Source organism: Elephas maximus, chromosome 2, assembly GCF_024166365.1.
Source record: "Elephas maximus indicus isolate mEleMax1 chromosome 2, mEleMax1 primary haplotype, whole genome shotgun sequence".
Classification (NCBI taxonomy): Eukaryota; Metazoa; Chordata; class Mammalia; order Proboscidea; family Elephantidae; genus Elephas; species Elephas maximus.
In genome coordinates, this window is record NC_064820.1 from 134,210,805 (window position 1) to 134,216,108 (window position 5,304).

The 5,304-nt window shown below is 38.7% G+C and overlaps 1 pseudogene; it reads left to right on the forward strand.

Annotated features, from left to right (window-relative positions):
* Positions 1–3,588: 3,588 nt before the first annotated feature.
* Positions 3,589–4,922, forward strand: LOC126069923 (26S proteasome regulatory subunit 4-like; annotated as a pseudogene).
* Positions 4,923–5,304: the final 382 nt, after the last annotated feature.

Consider the following 5,304-nt stretch of genomic DNA (forward strand, 5'->3'; position numbering starts at 1 on the left):
TCATTCTTTGACATAAGCATATTTTCAAATGAGAAAACTGAGTCTCGAAAAGGATAAATGAATTTTTCAATGTCAAACCTACATATAGTGGAAGAATTCAAATTTAAATTGAGTTTCCCTGACTTCAGATCTAATTTTATTTCCATATCATCATTTTCATGAATGTAGTAATTTATTGAGGTTCTTCTTAGAAAAATTACAATGAAAAAATAAACAATTTCTAAAACATTTCCCAAATATTCTCCAAAATAAGGTAATGATTCCCACGTAAGGCACTGGAAATAGTGAAATGTTGTTACAATTTTTTTTAAGTGTGTGTGCATCAACACATCCAAGAACTTTATCTACTCACTCTGAACAATGCAATGATACTAAATTGTGAAAGACTATATGAAGAGGTCAGTGCTATCTCAAGTCAGTTATCACATTCAATCCCACTTAAATTCATGATATATTAGAGTAAAAGCAGGAATGATTCTATACACCCTAGCTTATTACTGAGAATCACTGACCAGTGGTGTACAGAATCAGCCAATGACTATAGAAAAGAAGGTCAAATTGAAAGATATTTTCACCCATAAATTTTGTGTTTAATGAAGGAAATTGTGTTGACATTTATCAGATATAATTGTTGCTAAATGTTTGCAATTTTATAAGAGTAAGAAAGAATTTGAAAAAAATATTGAATTGGGGTAATTAAGTCCTATCCCTAATTCTGATAATAATTCCATTCATTTTAGCAAGTAACTTTATTTTCTTATACCTTCAGGTACTGAGTTGATCTATACGGTTCTTTCTACTTTTAATATTTTTCAATTATGGTGTTGGTGAAGAATACTGAATACAGCATGGACTGCCAGAAGAATGAACAAGTCTGTTTGGGAAGAATTATAGCCAGAGTGCTTTGTGGATGGTGAGACTTCATCTCACATACTTTGGACATGTTAACAGGAGGGACCAGTCCCTGCAGAAGGACTTCATGCTTGGTTAGGTAGAGGGTCAGTGAAAAAGAGGAAGACCCCTGACAAGATGTATTGATGCAGTGGCTACAACAATGTGCTCAAACATAGCAATGATTGTGAAGATAGTGTAGAATCGGGCAGTGCTTTGTTCTGTTGTACTTAGCATCACCATGGGTTGGAACTGATGCAACAGGACCTAACAACAATAAAAATAAGCAGCCTTGTGACAGAGTGTTTCTATAGATAAAGTCATCTTAAGGATCAAGAATAGTATGGAACTAGGAAAAGAATAGCTTTACTGAAGCCTAAAATGATCAGACTGTCTGAAGCATGATCTGTTCTGGATGACAATTTTAGGAGGGACATTGGCAAACTGGAGTGTATCTGAAGAAGGGCACTTTGAAAATCATACAATTTAAGGGACTATTAAAGGACTTGGATATGTTTGATATAGTAAAAATATTTGAGGTAGAATAAATGCTTCAATTATTTGAAGGACTAACTTCTGGAAAGCAGATTAAGATCTAATTTATACTATTCAGAGAAAACTGAGGCCAGTAAAGGGAGATATACAGTGTTGGTTCCATTTAATAACATTTTTCTAACAAAGATAGAAATATGCTGCCTTTTTAAGTAGCGACTTTCCCTCCCACTGGAAATGCCTAGGTGGAGTACAGATAATCAACTCTTGGGAAGTTATTTGGAAGGTCCCCGCACTATGTTGCCTAGATATTCTCTAAGACAGCAGTTCCCAACCATGGCTAGATCAAAATCACACTGAGAAACTTTTCAAAAATATAGGTTCTGGAAACCTATGCCATAGACTCCACTTCTGGAAATCTAAGGCAGAGAGAATGAAAGAGAGAGAAAGGAATGGGATAAGAATTGAGATGAAGGCAGGGCCTGACTCATGCAGGGACCAAAAATAACATATCAGGGATTTTGTACTTGATCCTAAGAGTAAAGGAAACCACTGCTGGTTTTAAAGCATGTGTGTATGTGAGTGGAATGTGAGTACTAAGTACCCAGATCCGAGTCGCATTTTTAAATGATAATCCTGACTACTTTGTAGAAAATAGATCCACAGTGAGACAAAAGGAACATGAGAAATTTTGGTATCACAGATAAGAATCATATAGAATTAGAGAGGAAAAAATACATGTGAGCTATTTTTAGGGGATATAGTAAGCAGGACTTTGTAATGGATTTGACTTGAGGGCAAAGGGTAGTAGTGTGTTCTCAAACACAATTTCTCGGCTTGGGTCTTGTGCAATTGAGTGAATGGCAGTACCATTCACTGGAACAGAGCCACTGAATAATAAAAAATGTGAAGAGGACATTATGATTTAGTCTTGGATATGTTGAGATTTCAGATGCCTTTGAGATAATGAAATACATTTATTGAATAAACTGTGGCATATGTGAGTCTGAAAGTCTGAGGAAAGGCAAAACAACCTGGTTCCCTTCTACTGCTAAGTATCCTGTAAAGAAAGAAAGGCCCATACAAATCATGCTTAGATAACAGCTTTAGCAATTTCAGAGTATATTTAATGTTAGATTTATCAGGATTATTGGCATCTTGCCTGCTAGAGGAAGTACAGCCAGAATGCTCCTCAGAAAGGAGGGTGGTGAGATTTCATCTTACATACTTTGGATATGTTACCAGGAGGGACTAGTCCTTGGAGAAGACATTATGCTTGGTAAAGTAGAGGGTAAGTGAAAAAAAGGATGGCCCTCAACATGACGGATTGACTCAGTGGCTGCAACAATGGGCTCAAGCTGTCTTTTTTGGTCTGATTTGTTATTTTCAGAATCAACCTGATGACACTTAACAATAGCAGTAACAACCCTGCTGGTGTCATCTATTAATTAAATCAAACAGGATTTTTAAGAACAAAGATAAAGATGAAAGCTCTTAGAGTTGTGGTTAACATGCTTGGCTATGTCTGCAGCCATACTACAATGATTATTTGATAACAAGATAGCTCGTGCACTCTTGTGGGAGCTGAAAGGACTTCAAAGAAATCTTCTCCCATCTTCCTTAGTTTCTGCAGGAGAGAAGGCAGGAGCATGTGGAGTGAGCGAATAGGATATGTAAGCTGAGAAAGGAGTCCAAATAAATTGCAGGGGAGTGATGGAAGAGCATAAAACACACAAACACATACACACAAACAGTATCTCTGGCAAACAGGTAAGTTTAAAAAAAAATTGGGAATAATACAAGAAGAAAAAAGCAGCCACAGCTATGTTAGAAGTTTCCTCTCTATTATTAGTTGGCAATCTGTGATAAAACATGGTTCCAGTCACACCATTTCCTAATAAAAATTTCACTGACAAAATAAACACTGAAAAAGTCCGAGAAGCATCTCTAATTAGAAAGCCAGGAGCAGTGGCATCATTAGGGTTGGTGTCACCTAATACGGTAACTCAAGGTGCCACCTCCCTCATGGACCTACTCCAGAACCAGACCATACAAAATCCTTAGCAATGTTTTTTGTACTAATGTTACTCATAAATCGTAATTCCCATATATTACTCCTACTTTTCCTTTAATTACTACTCCATTCTTAAAAAAAGTTATTGGGGGGCACACTTCCTGCAGTGGAGGCTCCAGAGGCTGAGGCAAGATGAGTCAAAGTCAAAGTGGTGATCATGGTCCTGGAGGTGGCAAGAAGGATGACAAGGACAAGAAAAAGAAATATGAACATCCAGTACCAACTAGAATGGGGAAAAAGAAGAGGAAAATGAAAGGACAAGATGCTACCAGCAAACTGCCACTGGTGGCACCTCACACTCAGTGACAGTTAAAATTATTGAAACTACAGAGAATTAAAGACTACCTTCTCATGGAAGAAGAATTCATTAGAAATCAAGGGCAAATGAAGCCACTTGAAGAAAAGCAAGAGGAGGAGAGATCAAAGGTGAATGACCTGAGGGGGACCCTGATGTTGGTAGGAACTTTGGAGGAGATCACCGATGACAGTCATGCCATCATGTCTACAACAGTGGGATCAGAACGTTACCTCAGCGCCCTTTCATTTACAGACAAGGATCTGCTGGAGCCAGGCTGCTCTGTCTTGCTTAAACACAAGGTGCATGTGGTGACAGGGGTGCTGGTGGATGGCACCGATCCCCTGGTTATGGTAGTGAAGGTAGAAAAGGCCCCCCAGGAGACCTATGCTAACTGTGAGATTGGACAATCAAACTTAGGAAGTTAAGAAATCTGTGGAACTTCCTTTCAATTACCCTGAATATTATGAAGAGATGAGTATAAAACCCTCTAAAATGGACCCCTAGGGGGATTTCTTATGACCCACCTGGCACAGGTAAAACATTGTTAGCCAAAGGAGTAGCAAACCAAACCTCAGCCACTTTCTTCAAAGTGGTTGGCTGTGAACTTATCCAGAAGTAACTAGGAGATGGGCCCAAACTCATGTGGGAATTGTTTTGAGTTGCTGAGGAACATGTACCATCCACTGTGTTTATAGATGAAATTGATGCCATTGGGACAAAAAAAAATATGACTCAAATTCTGGTGGCAAGAGAGAAATTCAGCAAATGATGTTGGAACTGTTAAACATGTTGGATGGATTTGATTCAAGGGGAGATGTGAAAGTTATCATGGCCACAAACTGAATAGAAACTTTAGACCCAGCACTTACCAGTCCAGGCCACATTGAGAGGAAGATAGAGTTCCCCCTGCCCAAAGAGACGAAGACGACTCACATCCTTCAGATTCACACAAGCAGGGTGATGTTGGCCGATATCATAACCTTGGACGACTTGATCATGGCTACAGATGACCACTCTGGTGCCGACATCAAAGCACTCTGTACAGAAGCTGGTCTTGTGGCCTTGAGAGAACATAGAATGAAAGTCACAAAAGAAGACTTCAAAAAATCAAAAGAAAATGTTCTTTATAAAAAATGAGAAGGCACCCGTGAGGGGCTCTATCTCTAAGTGAACTACAAAGCCTTCAAAAAGTGACTAAGAATTTTCTCAAGCCCTCAGAGGGCTGGGCTTGGGGATGTTGCCCAGAGGATCCATATCTCAGTTGATTTTTGTCAGCCAAACTTTCTGTGTACCTTTTTGCTTGTGGTGTATAGTATATCCACTGGGCTGCACCTATGTGTCGTTCACCATGCAGCCCTGTTCCCAATAAAGCTACTCTTTTAGAGGAAAAAAAAAAAAAGTTATTGATATAGGTTCACAAACACCAATTACCACAATATTGTAGCTAAAACATCAAAATTTGAGGAACTTGGCGACTGCAAAAACACCAGCAGCAATGAAAACAGCACACATTTGTAGCACTTGCAGAAGAAACCACATGATTTGAAGC